The following is an 11,163-nucleotide window of genomic DNA, read 5'->3' on the forward strand; positions in this document are numbered from 1 at the left end:
ACTCTCTCTGCCGATTGCATTTAAAATTACAAATAATAATTTTTATTTTTAAATTGTAACATCAAATACTTAAATGCTAATAAAAACGCTTTCTTCAAAACAATCAGCTTAGTTTTAAATAAATCAAAAAATTTTTAAACACTTTTTTTTTTTGAAAAATTTTGAGGCCTGCAATTTTTTTTTTAAAGTCTTAAATTCTTTTTAAAGTGACTCAAGATTTTTTCTTTCTTTTATTTATTTAAACTAATATTCTTCCTTTTTTTCTTTTTCAAATTTTGGTTTAATTTCTTTCCTTTATACTCTTTATATTTGGTTGTGAATTTTTCATAATTGAAATCAATTGTTTTAACACTTCAGAATTATTTATCATTAAATGCTGTAATAAACCACTCTTCTTCTTGTTAATGTTTGTTCTTTCATATTCTTCCACAGACAATCTTTATTGATCAAAAATTCTCTTTTTCGATTACTGTTGCCACAAAAAAAGGATTATTATTTTTGACATTGATACAACTAGGGATGGCGAATATTTTAAGAGCGGTTATTACGTAACCAATATCAAAAAGTCACAAATACAAGTGATCAATACTATTCAAAGAGTGGTGTGATTCAAATCCTTGATACGATCTTACTGATGATATTTCGATTACAGGTTTTGGATCACGATAGAAAGTAACAATCGATACGATATCACTGAAATTTGCCGGAGTGGTGACTTCACTGGAAAGTAACAATCGATACGATCTGTCCAATGGAAGCTCTCGAAAGAAATCTGTGATTGGATTGAAAAGTGAACGGGCCGGTTATTGGAATTATCGTATCATATCGTATCATTGAATTGCATATCACTGAAATTTATCGGATCGGTGATTTCACCGGAAAGTGCGAGGCTTCACTGGAAAGTGCGAAGTCACCGCTCCACTTTACGGGAGTGATCAATATTCGTATTTGATGATGCACTATTCCATACAGATCATTTTTAACTGCTCGTGACATGATTGACTTTGATAACATGTATTCTGTTTACTGCTGGCGCCATCTATTGGTAGAATATAGGACTAAAGTAAACATTTTAAAGAAATGACATATATTTTTAACTCACCTTTTCCAGAAAATGGTTCACTCGAATAAATAAATTAAATAAATAGTTTTGAGAAAAAAAATAAAATTTAAGAAGTAAGCTGAAACAGATAAATTAATTCAATCACACGTAACTTAAATTAGTGAATTAAGTATTAATTACAATTAATAAATTTTATATTTAATATTAAGTAATAATTTTTAATTAGTAATATGATTGAAATAACAGATATTTGGAACGCATATTTAAAAATAACAATAGCAATATTATTTGTTATTCAAAAAATCGTGGATTATGCATCTCTAGATACAACATTGTTACAAGGCTGCAAAAGCAGTTGAACCAAAATTATTAACAACCCCTCTGCTTTTTGAAAATTGAAAGCCGATCTTTCCAAAAATTTTATTAGGGTTATTGTTAGCCACATTCATTAGCAGCTTACTCTTATTATCATAAATGAAATTCCAAAAGCTCACCTTGAAAAAGTAAACTGTCCTTGGTTGCTAGAATCGTTTTGGCGACAACGGCTTCAGATGCACAAAAACGACTGTGCAATATCGCCAATTGTGTGAATGCTTGGCGCAAAATACTCTCACCGGCAATATCCCTGATTTTCAAATGTTTACGAATTTTCTGACTTTTCTAAATCGATAAAAATCCGACTTTTTACCTGATATCCCTGATTTCTCGGTTCTGTCGTCATTCTATTAAATTTTAATTCTATAGAAGTAGCGGAACTTGATGGTGAATTTTATAAAATATTTATTTAAAAAATTCATAATATTTATAACAACGAATAAATAAATAAAATATTGAAACACAGGAAACAAAAGACTATTTCTTATAATATTAATAAAAGTGGGATTTTTAAGATTTAGTAAATAACTATTTGAAAAGAATCTTCCTTTTCTCATTTACCTTGGAATAATTTTATGTTTTATAGACGATATCTGAATCACTGATTACTCGAAATTGTAAAAATAGTTTTCATATAAAAATAAGATCCTGCAAAAAAAAAAAAAAAAAAAGTTCCAAAATTTATCTAGAGTGTGAAAAGGTGAAAAACGACGTGCCTTAGACATTTTCTGTTCCTCTTTATGTCTGCCCACTTAGCTTGCAGCAAAAGCATCTCAGCAGATTTGAATGAACCAAAAAACATTTCTTAAAATCTTTTTTTGGTAAAGTCGGTTGAATGGGAGATTAGATTTAAAGCCTGTGACAGTGGTAAGTTTGATTCATGACTAAAAATGTTTGACTGGCCAGCTCTCCCCCAAACCAACCCTAGTCTGGTGGTTTTGTTTCGGACACCTGTTTCTTGAAAAGACCTTCATTCTGATTACTACCATGGGGGTGTGGGACAGATTCGGAAAACAGAGCATACTCTCACATCTGTACTGAAAGAACACAAAGGCACAGAAACAGCGGGAAGGTAATAAAATAAGCCTTCCTCAAAGGCATCCATTCTCCGTTTTCATCCCAAGGGATTCTTGCACAAATGTTTCACATGGTAGTGGGACAAATGCGTACAGACATCTGCGTATGGGTCATAAAAGGCCAATAAATCATGCGTAGCTCTTTGAAAAAAAGATGGTAGGGAGTGATTAGTCTAGGTTTGCTAAAACATATGTTAACTGTTGGTAAGAAGACTCGGCGAGAAAATGTATTGATATTTTAACTAAATATTGATACTTAAACACAAGGAAAAAACTTGTTTCTACGTGTATATGCTGGCTCTGTACACACCAGGCCGTCTGCCTATCAAATTTGGCAAATATATACTTTGGAGGGTAGGAAAGTGATTTTTGAATTTTTGATTAGAATTTTAATTAATCAAAAATTAAGAGAAATAATAACTTTTTTCCGTGATAACTTTCTAAAAATTTACAGCAAAAAATAGTTTTTGCAAATCATATCCATTCTCTGCATTATTCTTTCACAGTGAAAGTATGCTAAATATAGTTCTTATGTGAAAATCAATAAACTTTAAAAGAAGATCTGAAATAGAAATTCCATTCTAAAAAATTACACCTGAACTTAACTATTACCATCATAAACGATTCCAATTGTTTTAAGATAAGTGGATCATTTAAATGTGCATTTCAGCTAATTAATAGCACACAGTCAATAAGAGAATTTAACAGTTGATAAATTTCCTACTATTTGAAATTAAATCTCTTCAAAGCTTTTGATAAATCTGGTAATCAAATAAATAATTCATATACACATGAAATAAATAACTTAACAAGCCTGTATAGTTATAAAAATACATCTTATCTTATATTTAAAAATCTAGTATTCTCGTGTATATGAAAACTTTATCTTTTCATACGTAAATATAAACGGAAGATCTTGATTATAAAACATACATGCTATCTAAGATCTGTATTCTTTTTACAGAATAAAAATACGTAAAGACTGATAAACCAATAAAATTAAGGAATTTTTTAAAATTTTAACATAATTTACTTTAGAGATAACGTCATTTTTTGTATTAATATTTTTAAATGCACTGAATTGCATATTTCCTTTTCCAAAATATACGTGTGTTAAATTTAGTATCTCTACATGCAATGGTCTATATTTTAAATAGACTGATAGTCGCATATACATACATTCACTTTTATTCTTGGAAGAAAATCTTATTTTGTTAATTAAAACTTTTAGATTAAAGTCTGAATAATCCACAATTTAATTTTTGAATAATTTTAAATGAAAAATTTGGAGATATCTGTGAAATTTAAAGTATATGCTTCCGTGTTAAAAGTCATTTTTTCTCCATCCCTCCCCCCCCCCCCTTTGTGTGTGTGTGTGCGTATGTTATCAGGTAGTTTGTTATTTAAGTTCCTAAAACAGTCCTTATTTTATTTTACGAATTAAAAATAAAATTCAGGATATTTTAATGGAACATTACAACTGGAAATGGAATAATAATACGTAAGAAAGCATTCTTCACTATTTTTAAACTTATCCTGCATTTACTATTTATTTGATTATTATAATATTGCAGTGTATTGAATATTATTTTAAAATATTCTCAGTGTGATTTCTTTTGTCTTTTGTGACATTGTTACAAATTTAGATAATTTTGAAACGCTGTATTCTCTTATTTTTCCATTGATGTTGTAAATTTTAAAAGTAGAATGCATCAGAAGCTTATAAAGAATACTTATGATAAATATTAATCGCAAAATGCATATGCAGGTAAGTTAACATAATATTCTAGTTGGACGAAGAAGTATTGAAATATGACGAGTCTGATTAAATGACAAATCTTAACAAAGAGTGATTAATTAAAAAATGCAACAAAGAAAAATACACTCAGCTCTTGAAAATTTTTTGTGGTTGTAGAAAGGTATTTAATTTTATGCTTTCATTTAAGGACAGAGGGCCCTGCAGTCAAATTTATTCAAGTCATAATCCAGTATTGATTAAATTAATTTTAGAACTGTCTTTTGTTTTCCATATTTTGTCTAAAATTAATTTTACGTTTTGACAGTGCACTTTTTTTTATTTGTATAATATTGAAATGGAATTTTTAGAAATAAGACTTCAGTTTTTAAAATTTACTACCTAAAATTGCTGAATAAAAATTAAATTAAAATCAATAAAAGATTTGGAGAGAAAGGGGGGCTTCGAGATTTGCATTATCTCAGGGTCCCTGGAAAATTTAAGGCAGCCATGAATTCTTCTGAAATTAGAAATAATTACATTGTTTAAAATATGGGAAAAACGCATAGCTAATCAGTAAACATTTCAATAAAGATGTAGATGAACACTATTTTTAATGACTTATTGTACATATAAGAACGATCTTTAATAAAATTAAAGTTTCTGAAGAACATATACTACATATATTAATGTAAAAATCATTTTTCTTAATTGTGTTTTATTTTTTAACAGTAGATTTGGATTATGGTTTAATAAATAGTGCAACTAGAGGAAAATTAAATTTGAATTCAGCTAATATCTCCTTCAAATTTTCGCAGATACAAATGATCAGTAAGGAAAATATTAATATACTTCTGATTTAGTAAGCTACTTATTTTATGTACCATATAATTACAATATTTCACATACAAAATGCAAAGTCATATAAAGAACAAATAATTTATCTTTATCAGATCTAAAAAATTGCTCACTTCAGCATTTTTTCACTTTTCGAATGAAAAGATAAAAATCCTTAAAGCTTACAACATTCTTTTAAAGGTACCTAAATTTCCTTTTCCTAAGACTGCACATGTCAAAGAAATCCCTATCAAAATCTCATAATAAAACCACTGAAGGAAAAAGTTTTGTTCTCGTTTGGACTTGTATCCAATGTAAACTGACGTCCGTTTTATCATCACTTCTCATACATAATATTCTAACTGGATGAAATAAATCGAAGTTCTACTTAATATATATATATATATATGAGATAAATTGTTTTACTCTCTGCCCTGAGTCAAGTATCATGTAAATTTACTCTAGCAATAATCATGGTTGATTATTTTTTGCATATTTTATGCTGTATAGTTTTAAATGATATTTAAAAAAAAAGTTCGATCCTGTGATAAACTGTTTTGACGCAATCTGCAACTAAAAGTTTTGTTACACTAGTTTTATAAAAATATGCAACTGAAAGAAAGCAAGACCCAGAAATTTTCATTGTCTCTGATAGGCTTAATCCAATTTTGAGAGAACATTAATTTAAACCTTAACCAGCTACTCCGACCCGTCACTGAGACAAATTTTGCCCCTCTAGGTCTCACAGCCAGTCCTGCAGAGCCAACACACATACATTCATCTCTATTATTAGCCAGATTCAACTTCAGTATTTCTGAAAATCAATTTAAATGATTAAGTTCATGTTAATTGTAGTTCTGATAGTATTTGTTATTAGTATAGCTTATATAAAAAGTGACCCCCGTATGTGAGAACAGTTGAAAAGGTCGAGAGAAGCAGTTGCTTAGCCAGTACGACAAATACCCGGAGCATAATACAATTCTTACGATTTCCAGAGGTGTAGTAGTTAACCCATTAGCACACACGCACGAAATATTTTTGTTCCCATCATTTCTCTTATGTTTAGATAGCCTAGAATTTGGTTTGGCTATATTAACGTCCCGTTTGAAGCAACACTTGGGCTATTTGGGACGGATCTCGTAATTTTGAACCGCGGTCAGATGACGAGGACGACACCTGAGCTGGCACCCCCCTCTCCACACCAAGGGGAGGACGTTTGGTCAGGACGGATTTAAAGTGCAACAAACCCCCTTACACGACGATTCTTCGGTGGAATCGGGTCTCGAACCTGAAACCTTCCGGTTCCGAAGCCGCGACTTTACCACCAGGCCACCGCGGCCTTAGATAGTCTAGGAATTTATAAATTGTTACTTCCTATACTTTCATGAGGGAGCAAGAAGATGAGAACAACAGCAAACAATGAATTAGTGTATTTTATTTTTTTACAGGAGGTTTGAGCTCAAACTGACACCAGCATGTGGTAACGTTTAAGATTCTTTTAATGTCACGACTATGACAATGAGAAGCACAGATTCAGGGATCTTTTCGCAAGTTTTCTTATTGATTAAAAATAAATAAAAAAACGACGATAGCTCAGATTCGTCATATGGACATGAAATTTTGGAAATAATCATAATACAGAAGCAGGAAATAATCATAATACAGGAAATAATCATCATACAACAAAACGCAGATACTGAATACTCTAGAAAATCTGATTGAGTCCTTTCCTGCTCATGAAGAAAGTAACAAATCCTTATATAAAATACATTCTTTAATTATATGAATTGGAATTTATGATAACAATTCATTTTATTCTAAAAGAAGAATGATAAAAGTATTTTTTGAGTATGTTTATAAAAACGAAAGAGAAAATTTGTGAATTTTCAAAGTTGTATGTTTAAGCTCCTTTTTTTTTTAATAAAAAATTTCAAATGTAAACTATATGTAAAATATAGATTTTTTTATTCTTCTAATATTTTTATACAGAAAAAAACTACTTACATTAAAAGTAATAAGTTTTATCGGATCAGAATAGGGAAAAAGAAAATGGACATAGAAAAGGTATGAAAAAAAAAAAAAAAGGGCTAAGTTCAGTTTCAGTTTTTTTTTATTAAAAATCGCATTTGTATCTTAAATAAATACATATTTGTATTAAAAAAACATTTATCTGCTCTGCCATATTTTTTTTCTCTACAAATAGCTTACAAGATAAGGGCTAAGTGCCTAATAATTTTCGGTCAATATGACTCCGCATGCATGCTAACGCTAAAAAAAAATGGGAGCGTGTGCTGAAGGGTTAAAGAGGGTACATGGAGCATGCATTATTTTTTCGCCCTTTCGTTATTTCAATATGAATATATATATAATAATATAAATTATTATATAATGTTTGGTCTCAATGGTGTACCATAAAGCTAGACCACAGAGCATCAATACTGCCAGCAACACCAATGATCAAGTAGTATAGATCCCAAATTATGCCATTGCTATAAATATTGATTGTTGAATGATACACTGTAATGTAAAAGTTTAGACAATGAAAAAATGCACACAAATTTCAAAATGCATTACACTAATCTTCATAGTACAGCTTTAGTGTAATATGTTGCAAGTAAAAATACAATATTGTAACAACAAAAGTTGGTTTCAGCATATTTCAAGTTATTAAAAATTTTTAAAAATTAATATAATCTGAAAGGTTTGGGCAAAAAAACAAATGAAATTAACATAAACAGTATTTAGAATCTCATGGAGCCTTTCTTCTTATTGATTAATTCATAAATATGTTTCCATCGAAGAAATTAGATCTCACATAGTTTGGGGCTCGATTTTGAGTCATGCATCCGCAATGGATCTTTTATGTCATTTACCGAAGAATATTGTTTACCGATGTCATAAACATAGCGACACATGACGCTCCAAAGATCCTCTATTGGGCTAAGATCTGGGCTACATACCGGCCAGCTGCGTGCGAACTTTTCGGAGAATTAAAACTTTACCTTTTTTGTTATTTGAAGTATGAATCGAAGCATTGTTTTGCTGAAACTCTCACAGATGACCAACTAGAATCTAGATAAATGGCAGCAGGTTATTTTCCAATGTCTTAGCATAATCCAATGTCTTAGCATCAGTGACTATTTGTAGAATACACGAACATTGTAACAAAAGGTGCCCTAACCATTACCCAACCAACACCTATTCTGTGACGAAATAAAAACCATGGCTCTTCGCACAGGTCATGCCAATATGATGCCATTTAAATCATCCAGGTTCCTTTTTTTTTTTTTTTTTTTTTTTCTTTCATCCTTAAATATTACCGATTGCTATTCCGTTGCGTATGACATATGATTTCGACCTAGAAACATTCTTTGTGACTCACGATATGACATCGAATCCAGTTTCTCTTTCATTTTGCAGTGAAACATTGTTCCAAATTTCGTTAATGAATTATGCCGACAGTCTCGATGACATTAGAGCTTTATGAACAGTCATTTGTTGGGTGCTCCTCAGTCTTTGGATCTGGCACGTCATTGAATTTACTTAACGAGAGGGGAAAAAAAAGGATTTGCGTTTTCTTTTACATGCACCCACTAAGTCAAACTAGTTAAATAGATTTGTTTGATCGATTAATAATAGCCGAAATTTCCAAAACGAGCTTAGTTGGAACGAAATCTTTGTGATCTCATCCATTTGAATTTCTTTCGCACGTGGCCTCTGGATAATGAAATTAAACCTAACATTTCTTTTAAATTTAGATATGTTAACGAAAATTCGCAGGAATTCGTAATCATATCTAAACTTTTGCAAGAATCGAATTCCTTTTAACCAAAAAATTAATATTGTTGCAAATAAAGCAATTGTTTTTTGATTATAACAATTTAAAAGTTTTTGAATACTAGCCGCCTTTGGTGCGTGGTGAAAAGCTTATAAACTAGATAACACTCCGAAACACAGGCAATTGCTTTTGTATTGTGATCTTGTAACTCGGCTTCGAACCACAAGGTCCCAGGTTCTGTCATCGCTCATCACAATCTTCCACATTGGTGACCTCGGACGATGAACCTTTAACCTTCGAACAGTTGTTGTGGCGCCATCCACCCAAAGTCTTCAGACTCACTTGACGCAACAACAACCACTCACCCACACCGGAGGTCACGCCTGTCGCTACTCAAATGGGTACAGGCACATTAGACACAACAGCCATATCATTCGTCTCACTGGAGGGAGAAACCTGTGGTGAAAGCTTATAAGCCAGATAACAGTTGAGACACGAGTAATATTTTTGTCTTGTGGTCTTATTACTCGGCTGCTAACCAGAAGGTCCCAGGTTCTATCCTCGCTCCATTCAATTCGCTACAGGTGACCAGTCTTTACGCGCAGAATACTGCCTTTTTTGACTGTTAATACGAAAAACATTTATTAAAATTTCACCTCGTTATTTAATAAGGCTGAAACATGAAAAAAAGATTAAATCAGTCCACAAAAATTACTGCACGTCTAAACTGAAAATATATTAATTTATTTCATGAAATAACATCATATTGTATGAAATGACGGATTTTATGCTTTATAATGAATAAATGGCGACGATTACATTTAATTCGAGATGAATTAAAGTTTAACGTAAGAATCTTCATTTCTCTTATATTTCTTTCCTCTGATTGAATGTAAGAATCAACGACAAGATGAACCCATTACCAAGCATTTCTAATAATTTACGGTTTTATTAATTAGAAAAGCGAAACATTAAATTAAGTGTTGTAAGAACGTTCACTGCATAATATATCATTGAATTCGTAAAATGGTAAGAAATAATACGATCAAAGTAACGAATAATAAAATCGATTTCTGTGCCACACATATTAGCGTATTTTATATATATGTATATTATATATAGATAGATAAATAAATTTTTAAAGGCTTTTATACAACTAAGTCATTTCTACTCTTTGGACCTTCTTAAATTCGAAAAATACATTTTTGGCATTATGTGTGCCTGCCTGTAATAAAGATAACTCAAAAGCGCTTTGAGCTAGATGGATGAAATTCGGCATATGATCTGTACACCAAATTTATAGATTTCCATCAAATTTTGTGCGAAATCAGTTCAGAGAAAGTTTATATGAATTCAACATCATAACTTCAAAATGAAGAGAGCCAGATGGATAAAATTTGGTTCATAGACTTAATATCTAAGATGTATACCAATCAAAGTTAGAACCAAATCTGCCAAGGAGTTGATTTTCTAATTGTCTGTATCTTCACAATCATGTAAATGTGACAATTCAAAAATGCAATGACTTATGTATATAAAATTTTATAAGTTATTTTTTGATTATAATTGTAGTTCCATGTTAAATTTTGGTTTTAATCGATTGGGGAAAAAAAAAAAAAAAAAAAAAAGAGTTTTAAACAATTTTTCGAGTTTCGAGAATATGAATTGCATACCACAAAAATAAATCGACAAGGATCACAAAATAGATTCAGTGAACAATGTCATAAGTATGAAATATTGCCAATTCATTACAACAAATATTGCCAATGAACAATATTTCATAAGTAGTATTCACCAATACTTGTTCACAGCCTCACCCAAGATCCAAAATTTTAAGTAGGGTGAGGAGGATGACATTCTATTAGAGAATATGCCAGAGAGATTTGGGAATTATTGTAAATAAATTTTTTTTAAATATAATTTTTCAATAAAGGTCGAAAAGAAACTTAAATTGTGCAATTTATTTCCAAAGTCAAATTTTGATATAATTTCATTATGCAAACATTAAGATTTTATTTTGCTACTTAAATGACTAATGGTGATAAAGCTTCAGGATAAATATATTAAATTAAATAATTATCTCATGCTACAGATGCAAATTATTTAACCAAAATTCATTGAAGATTTTATAGTATCAATAATCTCTCATCACAAAATGATCCACAATACATCATAACAATAGTAAAATTTTAGATAAGGTTACATACCATTAAAATAAATGAAAATATATATTATAATTTTCTCACTCAAAAGAATAAAACCAAATTTTCCTTCTCCTTTAAAATAAATTATGTTCATA

The sequence above is a fragment of the Argiope bruennichi genome, chromosome 10, assembly GCF_947563725.1.
Source record: "Argiope bruennichi chromosome 10, qqArgBrue1.1, whole genome shotgun sequence".
In the NCBI taxonomy this organism is placed as follows: Eukaryota; Metazoa; Arthropoda; class Arachnida; order Araneae; family Araneidae; genus Argiope; species Argiope bruennichi.